Here is a 20,813-nt window from a genome sequence, read left to right as displayed (position 1 = left end):
GAGATGGACCATAAAGAAGGCTGATCGCTGAAGAATTGATGCTTTTGAATTATGGTGCTGCAGGAGACTCTTGAGAGTCCCATGGACTGCAAGAAGATCAAACCTATCCATTCTCAAAGAAATCAGCCCTGAGTGCTCACTAGAAGGACAGATCCTGAAGTTGAGGCTCCAAGACTTTGGCCACCTCATGAGAAGAGAAGACTCCATGGAAAAGACCCTGATGTTGGGAAAGATTGAGGGCACAAGGAGAAGGGGGCGACAGAGGACGAGATGGTTGGACAGTGTTCTCAAAGCTATCAACGTGAGTTTGACCAAACTGTGGGAGGCAGTGGAAGACAGGAGTGCCTGGTGTGCTCTGGTTCATGGGGTCACGAAGAGTTGGACACGACTAAATGACTAAACAACAACAGATCTCAACACCGCTGAGCCCCTCCCTCTCTCTTGCAGCAGCAACTCAGCCAGATGGAGGTTGGTGAGCGATTCAGCCCCACCATGCTATCCACTGCTGGATTAGGCAATAAGGAAGGGAAGGACACTTTGAAGGAGGGAGCAGAAATCTGAAGACTGCCAACTATAATGTAGGTTATTTGTGCACACTAAAAAATATCTTTTGAAAATGTATCTCCAGAATCTCCCCCAAAGGCAAAATAGAGGCAGCGATTTACCAACAACAAGTACCAAAAAGAAAGATTGTTGAGTGAACAGGAACAAAGATAGCATATGTATTACTGATATGAAGCTTTAGCTTATCTGTTTTCTTTCATATATACTTAGCCGGACCTTATGGCCCTTTCCCAGGTTCTCCACTAGGGAGATGGCCTTTTTGGTGGTGGTGCCTCAGTCACAGAATGCCTTCCTTGATGACACTTTGTATTTTTATTTATTTAAGCAATTTCTATATCACTTAGCGACAATAGTTACTTAAGCAATATACAATAGAGTGCAATACATTAATATCTTCAGGCCTTTTAGTACCATGTTTAGTTCTTGAGACAGATTATTTTAGGGTTGTGGCTTTTAGAATGGTTTTATGTTGAATAGGCTGGTTTTTATGTGGGTATTGTAGTGAAGTTAAGTGTTCTAACTTGGTTGATATTGTCTGAATTTTGGGCAAATTGCCCAGAGGATGTTGTTAATGGCCAATCAATGTCAAAAATACATATATAAAAGGGAAGTGACTGTTGCAGAATAGCAAGTGGCAAACAGCCTACTGAGAAAGACGAAACCCATGGAAGAGATGAGAAAATGGTTAAGGATCTCGGTTCAGTTTGCATTTTAATGTGAACCTACTTAATTTGCACTTCCCGAAATAACGCATGAACCAAAAAACAGCCACCCTTCGAAATCCATAAATCTTAAGATTTTATTATGCTGTTCTTCAGCTGACAAATGTGTACAAAAAACAGTGTCATATTAAAGGATGGTGTGCATAAAAAGACATATCTCAGTCAAAATAATATACAAAAAATTAGGGATAATTGCTTGAAAGTGTGTGTGTATTACGTGAAATTGCATACAGCAATGTTTATATGTGCACCAAAATACTGACAAATTTTCATGAGAACTTTAAAAAGCAACAACCCAAAAACAAATAGTAAACAGATATGGACATGTGGAGAACTGAACTTAAGACTAGGGAGGTGAGAAATGGAGAGAAACTGTAAATGTCAGATTTGCTGACCCCTAACAAAAGCAGCTGAATTATTGTCAGGATGTAGACAGAAGAGATGGAGAGAGCTCTGGAGTGAGCATGGCAGTTCCCAATAAGGAAACGGTCTCCAGCCAGTGCCCTGAAGTGCCAATGCCAAAAGCAGGAATATTTCAGTCTGCTCATTGAAGATAAGGCACCAATTTAGAAAAGGCTCTCGAGAGGCAGAAATGTAGACTTGGTAATAGATTCTAAGTGACAAGATGCAGAATGTCTCTCAGCCACAAAGGCAGGCATATTAAGGATTCCATATCCATGCACCCTGATTGAAAACACACACACAAACCAAACAGCTCTCTCTGTAAAAGAGTTGCTTTTCTCTTTGTAGTTTGCATTTCACTCTAGATGTAATTCAGTGACACTTCACTCTGGGAGACCCTGTTAGCGAACTGTACCATATCGGGCAGCTGATCTAGGTTCCACAAAAAAGGATCCCACAATAAATGGAAAAATTACACACACACACACACACACACACACACACACAAAACAACAACATAGCAATAATGAAATAGTAATAACAGAGATTAATGATATATGGTTTATTATTGTTTATATTTTGAATTAAATATATATGGGGGCACCATTTTTTAAAAAAGTGTTTAGGGACTCTAAAGGTCTTAATCCAGCCCTTCTTATATGCAACCATGCTCCCACATCCTCCCACACTAAATCTTTCTTGCAGAGGCTGTATTCACTAGGAAGATGCCTACTTAATTTCTGAAGCGAATATGGAGAAGAATGCAACATTAATCATATGCTCTAATGGTCCCTATATACCAGGGACTGTTTCTATTTTTCAAAAGGGTCTCAGGGTTTGTCCACACTTTCACTTGCACCATCCCTAAAACACATGGGTCTGAGTGGTTTTCCCCTTGCCCCACTCCTTTCCAAGGGAAAACCTGCTCTTTAGCAATAGATTGGAACAAATAGCAATCTGAGGAAATCCCAAATTGCTGTTTGCTCTGATTGAGCACTAAAGAGCAGTTTTGCCCAGGAAAACTCAGGTAAACCACTCTGCCAGATGTCCCCCCCCACACACTTTTGGCAATACTTTATTAAGATGTTGTTAGTGTAAAATGCTATGCATTCAGCCTCCCTCCCTAGTATCCCTGGAAGTTAAATGTCACACATGTTTTATCTAGTGCAAATGCATGTACATACATGGCATGAACACCAAGGCTACATGCAGGGCACAGCCTGTGCATAAGAGAGGGAGGGAGGGAGGGAGGGAAGGAGGGAGGGAGAGCGAGAGAGGGAGATAGGGGGTGGTATGGCAGTTTAAATTCAGTGCTCATTAAAACACAATTGCAAGGCTGTATGGTTCCAATTGTCTGTGTAGAAGAATAGCAGAGTCAGGGCACTTCAGCAGTTATGAAAATAGAAGACCGTGGCTGATAAGCAAAATCTCAGCTAATGAAGTAGAGCTGAGATTAGTAGCATGCAACCTCAAACAATGAAACCTGTCTGTTTTAGAAAGACACATATTCTAACTCAGGGGTAGGCAACCTAAGGCCCGGGGGCCAGATGCGGCCCAATCATTTTCTCAATCCAGCTGTGGAAGGTCCAGGAATCAGCATGTTTTTACATGAGTAGAATATGTTCCTTTTATTCAAAATGCATCTCTGTATTATTTGTGGTGCCTGCCTGGTGTTTTTACATGAGTAGAATGTGTGCTTTTATTTAAAATGCATCTCTGGGTTATTTGTGGGGCACAGGAATTCGTTCATTTCCCCTCCCCCCCCAAAAAAATACAGTCCGGCCCACCACATGGTCTGAAAAAGGTTGCTGACCCCTGTTCTAACTAGATCATTTAATAGATATCACTTCTGTTAATGCATTGGGTAGAGGTAGGGTTGTCAAGATTTATAATGGCAAAAGCTTCTATGCTTTTAGCAGATATCACATAGAAATTTAGCAGGTAAAGTCCCCCACACCACCAGACATGGAGATGAAATTACGACAAAATTTTTACCCACTAAATCTCAGCCCACAATGTTCAGTGAAACAATGCTTTGTGTGTTACATGGGTTCAATCATTGGCACCTCTAGTTTGTTTTTTATGATTTAATTTGTAGTAACTTGTTTGTAGCACAAAAATGTAATTTTCCCTCAATCTGGAATAATTCATGCTCATCCTCAACATGCTGCTTTCAATCTAGATGGATTCTAGATCCTGCTGTCAGCAAGAGTAGTTCTGGTTACGCGATACACTTTTGAAAGTCCTCCGCTTGATTTATCCATACAGTTTCTTCCCTGTGTGCCCCAAGAGAAGGAAGAAGGAAGTAGAGATTGCAATATGACTCACACAACGTCATCAGGCAGGTTTGAATATATACACTCCATTGCTGAGACTGCCTTCATTTGTTTTCAGCTGTTTTCAAATGGACACGTTCCAGAGTAATGGAGAATCAATGCGCTTTTGGAATGAAACCAGTTTCTCAAGAAAAGCTTTAATAAATAAATAAATTGAAGTAACTCTAGGTTGTGGGTATGGACTATTTTTTTTAAGTAACCAGTTGCCATTGATTCTAAAATAAAATGTTTTGTGCATGCAGCCTTAGCAGCATGACAAGGGAAGATCTCTGCCTGATATTCAGGAGAACTGCTGCCAGGTCAAAAATGCAGTTTTAAATTGATGGCCCAATCACTGATTGTATCCAAATATCGACTTGCAAAGAGAGCATCTGCTGCAGCAGAGATGGGGAACTAGAGTCCAACCCCATCAGCCCCAGCCAGCATGGCCAACGCTGCAGGGTGCCGGGAGCTGTAGTTCAACAACACCTGGAGGACCACAGTTTCTGCTGCAGGGAAGGATGATCACCTGTTGCATATTAATGCCAAGGTTTCGGCTCAAAAAGTCTTTAGGATGATGCTGTTCTCGGTCATCCCTGAGTGCTGTCAACCCTGCTTCTTCCTACTCTGCCCCACCAAATCTGTGAAATGGCCCAACTACCGTTGCCAGCCCTGCAGCCTTTACAATGGCCGCGGCTGTTGCTCCTTCGGCAGTGAAGTTGAGGCTGAATCCCTGTGCAGGCGTATTGATCTTATGAGCCACTGTGTCAGTGTAGCAGCTCATAGGATTAGCCTGCTAAAATGGATTAGTTACTCTTTATCACTCCTCCAAACATCCTCTCTTCTGCACAGTCCAACTGGGGATAGGGTGGATTTCCCCCACTGTTTCAATTCCGGCCGTTGAGCGGAGTGGTGATTCCAATCAGTGTTTGTAATTATAGTATAGATGGAATTGAGGTATGTGGCGGGTGGGGGTGGGTTGAAATTGAAAGGGTGGTTGCTGCTAGTTCTTTGGGATTAATTAATCTAGGGTCGAAGAGTGTTATCCTGAGAATGAATAAACCCTGAAATGTAATGCCAATTGAAGTAACTCCCATCTGCGGCTGCTCTCAGCTGACCTCGTTCAGCTCACTGCTCAGGATTAAAAGCTTCTCATGTCTGGAAGAACTCCAGGAAATGGGCATGGGGTGGGGTGGGTGGGGGGCAACTGTGAGCCTGTTGGACCCAGTGCACTTAAAAAGAGATCACTATGGCATTTGGTCAATCTTTTAAACAAGATATCAACACTTCTTTGTGACTTTTCCGTAAGACTCTTTTAGCATTGGCTGCATCTTAAGCATGCTGGCTAAAGGAAAGCCCTGCTGAACTCAGGTGGTGGGATAGGAAACCCAGGAAATATACCGGGATTGCACTGTACAAATGCAGTTTATTGTACATAAAACTGGTGGCACCCTGGGATCCTTTCACAGTGGTACCTCTGGTTACATGCATAATTTGTTTTGGAGGTCCGCTCTTAACCTGAAACTGTTCTTAACCTGAAGCACCACTTTAGCTAATGGGACCTCCCTCTGCAGCTGCGCCGCCAGATCACGATTTCTGTTCTTATCCTGAAGAAAATTTATTAACCTGAAGCATTATTTCTGGGTTAATGGAGTATGTAACCTGAAGCGTATGTAACACAAGGTGCCACTGTATGCCACTGTTTCTAACCCTGATTGGACAAAACTAACAAGGTAGGGTGTCTGGAAAAACAACAACAACCATGCAGTTGTGCTCTGTTTACTGCTACATTTTTAGAGCTCCCCTGTCATGCTTTCAAACCTTTATCTAGTCATGAGGGCTAGGTACCGATACTTTCTGGCCCTGGATGCAATCTTAAATCCACTAAAATTGCCAGCAAAAATACTCTGCCAGTTAGACACCTTCTTACTGGCTAAGCTATGCCTCCTTCCCTGTGATAGTCTGTATTAGAACTTCTTGGCTTTAGACTCTTCTGACCTGTTATATCTCTCTGTTTCTTGCTTCCAAAAGGAACAGGAAGTGATGTGTGGGAGGATGAGTGTTACCATAATGAGATTGCAGATACTATTAAGGTTCATTGACGTCAGTGGCCAAATGTCATTGGGAGCAGGTGGGTTATACCGTGATGGGAGATAATTCATGACCTGAGAAGGCACAAAGATAGGCCCAGAGGTGTGTAATAAAGACACTAGACTGGGTTTAAGTCAAAAGTTCTTAATATGGAAACACCAGCATCTTGCATAAGGATTTTCCAGAATCAGAGGGACCAGAATATTAATAGAGATCATGTAACTCTGTGCAGCTGCCCAAACTACCTTTATGGGGTGAAGATAACACAGTGCTAGTTTTTCAGTAAGGCTCTTCCTTCCTACAGTTGAAGACAATTGACCTAGATACTCTGCAACTATTTGCAAAGCCCTTGTGCTACTCTGGCATAAAACACACATCATACAATGTATACTTTTTATTTTAAATGGAGAAGGAATTTCACACTGTTGAAGACAAGTCAACAGAATTATTTGTATGTGCACTGCAGTGTATGTACATTTTAATGCAAAACATAGTTTCACAGATTCCATTAAGGCAGGCATGGACAAACTTGGCCCTCCAGCTGTTTTGGGACTACAACTCCCATCATCCCTAGCTAACAGGACCAGTGGTCAGGGATGATGGGAATTGTAGTCCCAAAACAGTTGGAGGGCAACGTTTGGCCATGCCTGCATTAAGGCAATTCTAACTAAACAGGGGGCTATGGTTTAGGAGGTAAGAGAGTTTTATGAGTGAAGAAAGTAATGGCAGACTATCTCCAGTGCAAGGAAGAGTCATGGTATCTTCTAAGCAAAAGGAAGATAACACAAACAGAGGCATAGGACTACAAATGTAAACAGCCTCTTGCTCAAGCAGTGTCTGCAGGGTGACCTAGCCATATTTATTTGGATAGCTGTAATCATTAGGGTGGAGTCCAAGCTGGCATGACCATGATGGCCATTGAAATATCTTTTTCATCAAATATGGAGAGCAATTATGGGGGTGACATTTTTGAACTGACATTGTCTAAAATACAACACTCATTGCCTAAGCCTGCTGCAACAGCAAGGATCTCAAATATGCTGATAACAACATTTTCCACATTGTTCCTGGAGCAATTATACTAGGCCTGTGTGAGAAGGAGGCTGCAGAATAGGTTGAAGCTAGCCCTGGGTAAACCTCATTAGAGGGTTGCTGAAAATGTACCGCAACAACAAGAAGCAGGACCACACCTCAGTTTTTCTGGATCAGAAGCCAAAAAGTCTCTACAGAGAACAAGACAATTTCCAAGTCACTTGTCTCAACAAATAAAATGCCACATGTTCAAAACTGGTTGAAGTTTTGAAATTCAGATTTAAAATTTGTATCTGAAGCCATGTGCACAGCCCTGGGGTCTTGCCAGTTTCCATGCTGGAAACATATAGTGGGCTGGAGATCACAACAACACCATGTCTGATTTCATTGATTTGAATTTGCACAACAACTGGAGGAAGAAGCTCCGGCAATTGCCTTGTAAGCCCTGCAGACCGTGGGCACACCTTGCAAACTGAAATTCAGTCTGATTTCGGTATAAACACTGCACTACAGCAGACCAGGGGGAAATTATATAACGGAAGCCTTTTCTAATTCCAAAGTAAATAACAGGATGGCTTATTTCTTCACAGGCTAATCTGCAAGATGGTTTCCGTGGGGATTATTTTGGGACCTTCTAGATTTAATATGTCACTTATCCGCAGGGAGAGGTAATTAGGATGTTGCTAGCTAGTACTTAAGGAGATGCTGTTAGGATTTTTCTCTATGAGCAAGGAGAGCAAAGGTACCCTTAAGACTTGTTAGCATCCAAGGCCTTATATCCGGGCACAGGGCTGAGGTCTTTATTAGGGAGATCAGAGAAAGCTCTTCCTTTGGGGTGGGGAAGCTTAGGTTTCCAGACAAAGCATATATCAGGCAACTGTCCTCATCTATTTCTACAAATTTAGTGCAGAGGCTATAGAACACCACTGTCAAGTGGTTGTTATCGTGCATGTGCCATTGCAGCTTCCCATAACTTTTCTTTCCCTCTCCCAAGTCTTGATTTTTTTTTTGTGTACATGGTTCTCCAACTCCACATTTTATCCCCACAATAGATGAGACTGTGACTGGCTCAAGGTCACCAAATGAGCTTGGGGATTGCATGGGGATTTGAATTCTGGTCTCCCAGGTCCTAGGGGAGGCACCACTTGCATTTTACACAGTGCCACTGATGTAGTGTCACTCTGGATTACTGTAGAAAATTTAAATGGTGGTGTCATTGGACGACTTTCTCCCACTGCTGTCACCAGGTAAGCCCACCATGCAGGGCTTCTCACTGACGTGTGCTTTACCAAGGTTCTCCGCAAATCCACACAGGAAAGGGTGTGAGAAAAGAAATACCAAGGCTTGTGATAATCAAACTGGTTAAAAAAAGAAAGCTCATCTGATCAAAGAGAAGTCGTCAAAGTTCTTTGAAATGTAGGGGAATTTTATCAGCAAAGCATTTGTCTCTCAGTTAGTGCATACTTTTGGAGAGCTTCCATTTTCATTGCTTCATTGCTTAACATTAACAGGGGTTAATGGAGGCCTAACTTAATTGGCAGCCATTCACAAAACTATCCAGTCACTTCTAGTCTCACACTGGAAATACGTACAAATTGACATTGCAAAAAATAAAAATAAAAATCCAGCATTGCCACTAGTTGTAGCTATTAAGTACATATAAATAATATTCAGATATTCTAATGGAGAAATAAAATGGTTCTGTTACCTCCTTGGCTCATGGTTCACTTCAGGAATGGTCCACGGTGTTGAATTAGACTCCTACTCTGTTGTTCATATTTTAGGGGAAATTGCAATATCAGTGGCAGTGTAAAATAAAATCATACATGGTTAGAATGTTTCAGAGAGCAGGGTTTGAATCCCCGCTAAGCCACAAAGTTCACTGGGTGACCTTGGGCCAGTCACCATCTTTTAGCCTAACCTACTTCACAGGCTTGTTGTGAAGATGAAAGAGGGAGGAGGAGAACCATGTACACCAGCTTGGAAGATGAAAGCAGTATATAAATGTAATAACTAAAATAAATAAATAAAAGTGGCTAGAGATGTGTTACAGTATTCTTCCTCTCTCATAAATCCAGATTAGAATGACTGCAAATTCATTCATACCCTACTTAAATCAGCTATCAGTTGCTTTCAGAAGTTCTATATACAGTCCTAATTTCACTCACTTAAAGAAAATGTTTCTTATGCAAAAGAGAAGCCTAAAACATGGTGTTTGGAGATAAGGCAGAAAAAGAACAATCCAGCAAGGAGGCCAATGAGAAACTGGATTTATTATTGGTATTAGGAGGGGTTGTTCATTTAGTTATACATTTCTTACCAAACATGGCCCAGTTTTTGAGCATTTGTGGCTGGATATAAACTGAATGCCATGTCTATACTGGCTGTTGGATGAAGAAGACAGGGGCAGTGTTTACAGGGTAAATTAGTTTTTCAGTAATGGTTCCCCTGCTTTGCTTTACAAATTCTTTGTGCTTCATTCAGCTGGACAGAATTTCCTGCTTATGGTTCTGCTTTCTCTTTTGTATGCAGTCATATTCCCTAGATCAGCTGTATTGTTATCCAAAGTCTCTGTTGCAAGACAAACTTTTGTTTTCAGTCTGCAGGTGCAAATGCATTCTGAAAGCTCTGTCATCTGTGGAAGGTAGGAAACCATGCTGTGATGAGCTTCCTACCGCTTTAGGATTTCTCAGAGTGCTAGAACAACATTGCCTGAATTTCTTCAGCATAACACAAATATTTTGAATATTTTCAATCAAGGCTCATTCAAAAATAAAAGCAAATCACTCTCATATTTCCCCCATGCAATTTATGGATAATCCAAACAAGCTTCTGAAAGAAGGGCTCAGAGCAGCAGACTATCAACATATCAACATTTCAGACCATGCGTGAATTGTCTACCTGGGTGTAGGGTAGGGTTGTTCAGGTTAGCAGCCTCTGAGTGTTCCTGCATAGATCACTGCTCCTGCCAGCACTGCTTTTCACCAATTATGCTTGCTTCAAGAAGATTGTGAACATTCTGGGAGGTCAGATTTAGTCAGAGCGACCATCCTTCATGTGGTTCATACCTAGAACATTGTACCATGATCTCTAATGGACCACCCTTGATGGCTGTTCAGACGTTGTGTGTGTTTCAGGATGCTCCATCCTGCCTTCCTGCAAACAAGGATGGGTGACAGATGCAGGCAATAGTGGTGTGGGAAGTCACCCCACCACATGACTCCTTATCAATGTTACTGGAGAGGAACATATAGGCTGCAATACTAAATACACAACTAGGAAGCAGGCCCCATTACACACCGAGGGACTGATGGATTAGTAGGCACACATAGGATGGTAATGATAATGTAATTGCCTCCTCCCAGTGCCTAGAAGCCAATGCTATTCAGAGCCCCAGTCCAGATCCATTTTACAGCAAATGGTCACTAGAGCAGAGATGGGGAATCTGTGGCTCTCCAGATGTTGGATTCTAATTCCCTGACTATTGGCCATACTGATGGGTGGTGGAGCCCAATAACATCTGGAGGGCCAAAATACCCTCCTCTCTGCTCTATAGCAGGCATAGGCGATCCCCAGCCCTCCAGGTGTTTGGGACTACAATTCCCATCATCCCTAGCTAACAGGACCAGTGGTCAGGGATGATGGGAATTGTAGTCCCAAACATCTGGAGGGCCAGAGTTTGCCAATGCCTGCTCTAGAGCTTTAGCCAGAATTAATCTGCGAGGGACAGGTTCCTCAAATCTAGCAAGTAGTTGGGCTTCAGAGTTTGCTGGCAACTCTAGGCACCTTCTGGTATGTTTTTGAAATGAGCTGAGCAAAATGTCCTGGTGCTTTTTAATGAGAGGTATCCTTTTATTGCCCACCTCACAGGGCATATTATCCTATTCTGCATTCATTTTTTAAAAAAATCCAATCTCACATTGCTCACTCCCTGTTGGCAAAATTGAACAATACAACTTTTTTAACCTTCATCCCTTTCCCTAAGTCAGAGACACATTATAAAAGGTTTTATATCCTCCCAAAAGTGACTTTTCTCAAGGCTATAATGTCAGTTGGACTCCCTTTGAATTTTCAATCTGAATAAATTGAGTAACCTTGAAAATGGAAAGAAGCTGGTTCACCTCATTTGTTGAGAGATGTTCACTGTAAAGAGCAAAGCAGTATGTTTTAACTTTATCTAAGAACCTGTGCATACAGGTATATTACCTGCCATCTGACTGAAATACACTTATTTAGCAAAGTCTAATGATCTATAAACTCACAATGTATTTATTTATGCCTTAATCCAAAACAAAACAAAAGCCCAGACACATTGTAGCCTTCTAAATATTGGTGCATGCTTTAGCAACACAATTTAGAGACAGCATTAGGTGCAAAGCTCAAATTCTAAGAGGACCTTTGTGATGCAGAAGGTCTCAGGTTCAATCCTTAGCATATCCACTTAAAAGGATTTCAGGTAATACACTTGGAAAAGACCCCAGCCTGATACTGTGGAGAACTGCTGCCAGTCACAGCAGACAATGTTGCATTTGCTCAGAGCTGGGGAATCTGCAGCCTTTCAGATGGTGTTGGATTCCAACTCTCATTAGCCTCAGGAAGCATGGACAATGGTGGGATTCAACAGTATCTGAATGGCCACAGGTTCCCCACCACTGGGTTAGATGGGTGAATAGTCTGACTCAGATAAGGCAGCTTCATATGCTCATATACAGTAGGCATCAATTGGCTAAAAGGCGGGGGTGGGGTGTTTGGGCTGGCACTTGTAGATTCATTAAAGGTCCTCTACCTTCCATCTCATAATCAGTACACTGATTTAATGGGAATTAATTATAGGGAAAGGCTGCATGACTGAAAACGACCTAACTATGGCAACTGTGTGAAAAGAATTCAGATCGAACCGAGAGTTGCTTCCCACTTCCCTTTTACCTTCTGTCTGATCCCAGAAGTCATTTTATGCAAACTCATTCAAATGAAGATCCCTCTTGGGAGGAAGGGAAAATGATGACTCACCTGACAATGTTAACAAACATCATCTCCCTCTCCCTCCTTGGAGAATTCAATAATTTGGAGCATATAAATACGAGTAATGCATGTGCTGCCTGCTAAGGAGATGTAAGCCGGAGCTTGTGCTTCACTTTAGCAGACTTGAGGTGCCCCTGAAACTCATTTCCATTTTCTATTTGCATGAGGTGAAAGCAGGTACAAATTTTTGTTCTGATCATAAATAAAAGATCGTGAGTTCCAAAACTCACTCTTTAGCAGAGCTATTATTTGTGACAAGATGAAGGATGTATCTGTGAGCCCAGTGAAATGAATCAGATTTGGAGAACAGTTGGCATCTCCCAGCAATGAGGGAGTACCTGAGAAGACCTAGAAAAATGGCATGAAGCAAGAGCACTCTCTCCCTCTCTCTCATTCATATACACGCACGCACACTTTGAGTGGTTCCATTATAGATCAAATAAAATCAGTGTGGATTTTTCCTGTGGTGGATTACACCTAATAATACGGATGAATGTCATTAAAATTAAGCATGTTCTGAAGCCTTTTGCCAGAGTTACATCAATAATTATGATAATCACCATGAACATGTTGGCATAGCTTATATGGAAATAATCTAAATTCCCATTTAATTAATATAAAAAGTGCATAGAGATCTTGGCGCCTGATCAAGGTCACACAATGTCAGGAGGTCTCCTTGGAATCCTGTCAGGTAAGATCCCCTTGCATTGTTCCCAGTCTAGCATATGCTTGTGTTTTTGCGGAATTAGAGTCTTACACTACAAGCCTTGCAGATGTCCATCTGTGTTTGTACAGTGAATATTATGCCCATCTGATTCTGAAAAAGGTGCGTTTTTAAATGTGTACACATATATGTACATGTTAATCATTCATAATAAAATGAGACATGGCTGTAACACCCTTTATACAATTTGACCTATAACTTATCTATACTTACTTGGAAGTAGACACTGCTGAACTCAATGGAACTTACTTCTGAATAAATGTGCATTGACTTGTCCTGCTCATTTCTTCCTTCTTTACTGATTTAGCAGATTTATATCTGTCCAACAATCCATACATACTGTAGATGCTAACTTGTCAAGGTTTAAAATGTTCAGAATAAGAAAACTGAGGAACTAATGTAGTTTAAATGTGACAGGACTGAGCAAGACTATTGAAAGCTTTTAAAAAACATATTATAAACACTGCAATCCTATACACACTTCCCTGAGAGTAAATCCCATTGAAAAGAAGAGAGCGTATTTCTTAGTAAGCATGCTTAGGATCGCACTGCAAAGTAGATGTTTGGGCTCCTTCAAAAACAGAATATTGATATTTTGATTCCCCTATCTCCTGCAACTATGGCAGTAATGTTTCGTGTTAATACTCCTTTCTGGAATGTTAATTGTAAACAAACAAACAAGCACACACACACACACACACACACACACACACCTCTTACTGATATTAGTGGCTATATGAATAGCTACCATGCATTATATTACCCCATAAGTCAATTAATCAGCATCTAGGAAAGCAAGAAACCCAGTTAAAGATTGTAGTCCTATATTTTACAATGGATCAAAGAAACAAAGTCCCTGCTCCAGAGGATCTGCTATCTGAAATATTATTCTGATGGTGAAACCTGATTAGGCTTTGCAATTCTGTGTTGACCAGAAGTTGTGTGTCAGCTCAATCACAAATTATGAAGGATCCACTTTGCTTCTACAAATGTTCTAGCAATTAATCTCTGTGGCTGTTCAAAGTCTGAACATTACTATAGTACCTGGTCTTCATTTGCATAATCCAGACCTGTATGCTGCACCATTAAAAAAGTTAAGGTTCTTTCAGCTAGATGGCAAGCCAGAGATATAAATTTTAAATGATCTACCTTTGAATAAAGGGAGCATTAATTCTTTCCAACATTATGGATCATTATTACTTAGCCACATTACTTTGCTGTAGTAGTTTTATTTAATAAGGCAGTACATATTAGATCCAAATCCAAACAGAACACCACCCTGTTCTGAATTAGATTCTTTTCTGGTGTTTTCTCATGTAACACCTAAAGTGCCTTTGAGCATCTCCCATGGTGCCAGCACACATTTAATTAATGTGGGATAGAAAAGAGAAGAGTAATTTTGAAACTGTATGTTATAAGTGTTTTAAGGTTGTAAGCACATCAGGGCAGGGACCCGCCCATATTTTTAAGTCACTTTGTTAAATACTATGTATGTCAATGGCACTATGAAAACAACAACAAACAACTCAAATGAATGCTTAGGTTATAATTCTACACACACTTATTTGGGAGTAAGTCTAATTGAATCCAATGGAGCTTCTTTATGGGTAGATATGTACTGTTAGGCTGCAATCCTAACTTCCCTATATTATTGGGGTGGTGGGTAGGATGACATATATATGAACCTCTCCTCCACCAGCAGACAGGAGCATCTCTGGAGGTGGTGGTGGGGGCTCTGCCACTCTCTAGAACCCAGTTAGGATTATTCTGCCCATCAACGCTGGAATTACAGATATGGGGGGGGGGGAGAAGAGAGCAGAAACCAATTTCAGCATTCCATTTGAAAATGGACATTGTCACCAATGCCACACACGGTATATAAAAACGTGTTCCTCCAACACTCACCTATCAAATCATGGAGAAGATCCTTGATGAGATGCCCAACAATGGCATACGCTACTGCCACCACCACAAGTGCTGCCATAAGAAGGTAGAGCACAGCTTTGGGCAAAGGGATTGCATCCCGAGGAAGGGGTTTGTACTCCTTGTAAAGCTGGTCATTGTCTGAATATGAGTATTGGAAAAGGTGGTCCAGGCCAGTGGTAAAGTTACTGGAATTCATGGACTGGCTGTTGGACAAATAGCTGCCTTGATCAGGATCCTGCAGAACACTCACCACAGAGCTGGTGGTGGCTTCCACTTGCTGCACCAAGTTGAGAGTCTTGTTGACACTGGGGAGGATCTTGGAGAGAAATGTGCTCCAATCTTTTATTGCACTGATGTTGCAAATGATCATAATGGCAAAGGAGGAAAATGGATTTTCACAAACCTGGGAGCAGCTCAATGCACTTTTTGTTTTCTATATGTAAACCATCCCTACAGGTAAAAAAAAACAGAAATCAGTCTGTCCAAGAGCGACTTGCCATTCAAACTTCACATGATTGTCTATGTGGATCCAATGGTGTCACATTATCCTTAAAGCGTAAAAGGTATAAATCCAAATTCTAAAACAAGGAATAGTTCCTGGAAGAGAAGCAGATTTGCCCTTTCCACTTGTCATTGATATTTTCCAGACAACTCTTCCTGGTGCTAAATGGGAAAAGATAAAGTGATACAAGGTGGCTGCTGGCTTCACTCATCTGGACAGAAAATATGGACTCCAGTATCTCAGGATACACCTTCAAGAGAAAGGAAACACAAGCACAAATAAACAGAGTTGTGTTAAATGAGGCTTATTTTTCAGTTGCTCACTCTTTGTTTAGCAACCTCAATGTGTCAGGGGCTGTACTAAACAGCGACCTTCCGAGGACTAAGCTGGTCACGGTCATTTCTGCAAGACGGAGAAGAGTCTGCACGCACCGCTGCCCAAACTAAAGGACAAAGCGCACTAGTTTGGGTCATCATCGCCAGCATCTAACACAGATGAGCCAGCAAGGCTTTCAATAACTTTTTGAAACCCGAGAATCCCCCGCTCCCCAACCTTCCCTTCATAGGTCAGCGGGACGAAACATTAACAAACCTAAGGCAGGGTCGACTCGAAGAAAGGACGCCTCGTTGCCACACACAGCGAATCTCTCTTGAGGTTTGGTTGGGGAGGGGGGAGAGAAAAAGAAACAACCTACTGCCTCGACTGACTGTCCTCAACTGCCAGACGCCCACAGACTGACCTATGTAGTGGTGCTGTCTAGAGAGAGAGTCTGGACTCGTCTGTTTCTCCCCACCTGTAGTTTTTTCCTCGCTTTCTGCCTTTCACACCAAGCGGCTCTCGTCCGCGGAGGAGCTGGCCGAGGTGCTGAACGCTTCCCTCCGAGAGTAATAGAGCCGCCGAGGGAGCTCTGATGATATCGAAAGACTTAAACCCCGCCGTTATACTTAAATCGGGGGAAGGGAAGATAAATATGAGACAGTGACATATGATCAGCTTCCTCTCTCTCGCTCTCTCTCTCTCTCTCTCTGCCTCTGCTGTTCCCTCCCCTTTCTTCTAATCCCTGCACAAACTCTTTCCGTGCCAAAACATGGGGAGTGTATTTGCAAATACAGCAAGAAGTTGAATCTCACCTCCGCTACCAATCCATGTTGAAGGATGCCCAACATTAAAGCCTGAGAGTGATTTAATTCCTCCTAGCAAAGCAAAGACTATCTAGCTCCTTGTCTTGAAGGAAGGGAAAAACTACCATGTGATTTTAAAACCCTTCACCTGAGCCATGGGCTCTTAGGAGAAATTGTAGCAACTCTGCACATATCTGTTATTTACTTAGGAGAAAGCCGTGTGAAACTCAGCAGTGCTAAACTTCTGGTTCCAAACATTGATAAAGTTGGGCTGCAAATGATACTACTCAGCATGTACATGTATAAAGGTCTTTAGAATGATACAAGCACTTAAAGAAGCTCTAGCTCATTATTCCTTACAACTATCCTGTAAGGTAGACCAGTACTATTATAAGGAATGAGTGAGAGAACTGTTTAAGGTCTTTCCTCCCACATTCATAGCCAAGCCTTTTGTTTAACAAGGAGAAGCTTCAAAAGTAAAGCACACACATACCCCAAACACAAAAGACCAGATTTAAAAGAGCTAACTACTCCTCACAATCGAAACATGCTCTGCAACAAAAAGCTTTGACTTTTGCAGAGTGGTGCCTGCAATCCCATACACACTTACCTAGGAATAAATCCCTTGGAATTTGATAGGTCTTATATCTGAGCAGACATGTGTACAATTGCACTAAGAAGAGAGGGTGAATCACAGCAAAAACATTTCTATTGTATTTTCAAAATGTTTTATATCTTAGCATTTTAAGTTTGAACATTGCAATAGATAATCCATGCAAAACTGGTGGAAACGCAACAAGACACTGTTGACAGCAGTGTGTGGGCAGGTTCATGCTGGAGGAAACACCTTTTCAGATATCCTTGTCCCAAGCTGTTTATCCAGCACCCTGAACTTGTCTGAGAAGGTAATTAGAAGTTGATATGATGCCAGAAAGGTACGGTCAAAAATCCACACTCCTGCCAACAAACTTACAGCTACACTTTGCACTACCTGAAGCTTTCTGACACTTTTCAAGGGCAACCCAACATAGAGTGTGTTGCAATCCTGAGGTTTCTGTTCATTCCATTTTATTGGATATAGGTGAGTTCTAAAAAAGTTCTAAAAATATAAACTATCTTAGCATTAGCAGGTATGCATATAATTAGAAAGTCTTCATTCACAAAGGAGATTTTGCCCTGCTAATCCTGCCAAATTCTTACCCAGCTGAAGGGCTGGCCATGTTAGTTCCATGTAGCTTTGAGCATCAGGACAGGGTATCCATACTTTTAAAGGGTGAAGGGATCGTTGCTTTTGGAGAACTTTTGGTTGCTGCTGTTGCATCCTACATTATTCTGCCCATTATATTCAGTGGACTTTGGGTTGTGCCCTTTATCCTCACCTTTTGAAGCAGGCCCTCATTTCCTGCAATCTTGAGCCTAGTTTATCCAATCAGTGGAGGAAAATAAAAGCAAATGAAATGCGTTTAAAGAGGGGTACGAAACTGTCATGGATTTCAAAGAATTTGCAGCAATGTAAATATTACTTTTGGGTGGCACTGTGGTCTAAACCAATGAGCCTAGGCCCTAGGGCTTGCTGACCGGAAGGTTGGCAGTTTGAATCCCCACGATGGGGTGAGCTCCCATTGCTCAGTCGCTGAGCAATGGGGAGACCCAGCCAGATGGGCGGGGTACAAATAATAAATTATTATTATTATTATATCCCTGTTCCTGCCAACCTAGCAGTTTGAAAGCACCATCAAAGTGCAAGTAGATAAATAGGTACTGCTCCGGCGGGAAGGTAAATGGCGTTTCTGTGCACTGCTCTAGTTCGCCAGAAGCGGCTTAGTCATGCTGGCCACATGACCCGGCCTATAGAGCGAGATGTGCGCCACAACCCCAGGGTCGTCCGTGACTGGACCTAATGTCCGTGACTGGACCTAATGTACCTTTACCTTTACCTTTAAATATTACTTTTACCCCAAATCCTATTCTAACAAATCACATAATTCTCCAGAAAGTTTGCAATTTATTCAAAACTTCACACAGGTGAGTAAATAGCTAGATCTAGCTGAATGTAACACTTATCCTTTCAAAATTAAAAATGCATTGGTGATTATTTACCTATCACTAGTTAATTTACATAACTTTATGTTTACTATTCAGAATTACTGCTGAAAAAACACTGAGTTTCTCCTACAAGGAGAATTAGCAGGCCATTTTCATTTCTCCTCTTGCAAATGCAACATACAGGAAGAGCTAACCCAATTATTCATTGCATGCACCTATCTCCATCTCCTGTGCAAAGGACAAAATCTTTATAATCAGAATATTTTCCATTTCATTAAAGGAGTGGGGTGACAGTATTGGAAGAAAAAGATTGGTTCCATTAAAACTTTCTTGGATTACTCAAAATCATAGCTCACATTTTTGCTTCAGTCAAGGGGAAGATTAACAGGGATATGGTTGCTGATTTTGATAAATCACTTTAAATAAAAATAATCATAACTGCAATTCTGCCCAATGCCTCTTGATAGAGGAACTGATTACAGAGGCAAACATATTTTCAGGATTAGTTGCTTTTCCAAATGCAGTTGGAGAAACTAAGCTTGAGACTGCAGAAATGGAAAATGAAGCAATAATTATGGGGTGATTTCAGCATGTGGAAATAAACTTATTTTATTTGTTTATTTGTTTATTTGTTTTTTTTTAAACTGGTGTCCTGCATTTAACTTTCTGTAAACCCAGGAAGGTTACAATAAAATACAGAACTATCAACGGTTCTTAAGAGCACCTATTGGCTTTTATCTCACCAGGGCTAGTTAATGACCCAACAAAGAGGTGTTTCTGTTGGCAGCTGGATATTCCATGGGTGTTCCATGAGTGCCAGCTGAACCAAGCACTTTAGTGAAGTTTGCTTATTACCCTGCAGGGTAATGAGTACCTATATACTGTTCCTGCAACACATTTTGGAGAAGACAACAGTGAAAGAAATATACCAGCATTGCTTGATTTCCATTGGTAGCTACTCCAAAGACCTATTTCTAAGATACCCAGCACTACTGCAATCCCATTTAGACATGTGTACAGAAGCCTAGCATGGGAGCCTAGTATATTGGCAGCAGTATCTTGGAGGAAGGAGGAAATATGAGACATAACTTCAGCACTGTACAATCATCATAATGCTTTATGGAAGATTATTTTAGCACCATCAGAAATATGAGGGGCATTGTTGCAGGGTATGCAAATTCTCCCAGACAGCCAAGCGTACAGTTCCCAAGTCTCTTGATTCTGAACAATAAGCACTGCCAAGAAGGATAGGAGTTACAATCATAAATTGCTTTCTTTCCTTACTCTTGCAATTTTATTTTGAGATAACTATCTGTCCACCCAGGTGAAAGCTGTCCCTTCAATAGATGGAATTGTTCTTCAAGCTCACCTCTGTTTGCGCATGCCTGTCTTCAATGCCATCCACTCTAGCCAGCCAACCTTCATCTGAAAAAGGTTTCCTTTGCCTTTTGTACACCGGGATGAGAAAAGCTTTAGGCCTGGCCAAGGTGAAATTGGTACCAGAGACCTCATTGTTGCTGCTTTGATTTTAATTGTGGGAGGCAGCAGCCCCAGACAGCAAATTGGAACCAGCTGCATTGTCTCTGCACATAAAAGCTTTTGGCTCTATAGCAAAAAGCTGATGAGGGAGTATGTGCTAGGGAGAATGGACTGCCCGACATCATGTGAATAAGGTTGCTACCTTTCTATAGATATATATTCAACAGCTTTGTGACAGGCAGAAATTTGACTGTTTGTGGGTGGGCAAAGCTTCTCAGCATGGTGATGCTATGACTGGGAAGCTTATTGATTAATCAATTGCATTCGTATCCCACATTTTGTCTAAATTGCTCAAGGTGGTGTATATTGTTCTCCTCTTCATTTTATCCTCACAACTCTGTGACAGAATGACTGGCCTAAGATCACCCAGTGAGCTTCATGGTCAAGTGGGGATTTGAACCCTGGTTGCCCAGGTCCTAGTCCAACACTCTAACCACTACACCACATTGGCTTTATCCAACAGCAAGGAACAAAGATCTTATCTAACACTTTATGAAAGATGCTCATAGTTTGGCCATGGTGAAGTCACCACCACTTCAATCCTCTCTCCTAAGCATCATTGCTCTCCAGACATTGTGCATGGATGGTATTGTTAAGAGGTCACCCTGAGAAATTGCAATGACCCATGGGTAATAAGGCATATTCTTGCATGAGACAGGGCTCTAAATGGTTTAGTCTTGATTGTTTGTTTTCTAAGCTACAACTCAGTCCTGGATAATTACAAATGATTTATTTGAAGTCATAAGACTTTGTCTTATTGCTTGAGTTGTTTTAACCCACCCTTATTTTAAAGAGCACAGGGCAGTG

Source organism: Lacerta agilis, chromosome 6 (assembly GCF_009819535.1).
Source record: "Lacerta agilis isolate rLacAgi1 chromosome 6, rLacAgi1.pri, whole genome shotgun sequence".
In the NCBI taxonomy this organism is placed as follows: domain Eukaryota; kingdom Metazoa; phylum Chordata; class Lepidosauria; order Squamata; family Lacertidae; genus Lacerta; species Lacerta agilis.
This window is presented reverse-complemented; position numbering follows the sequence as displayed.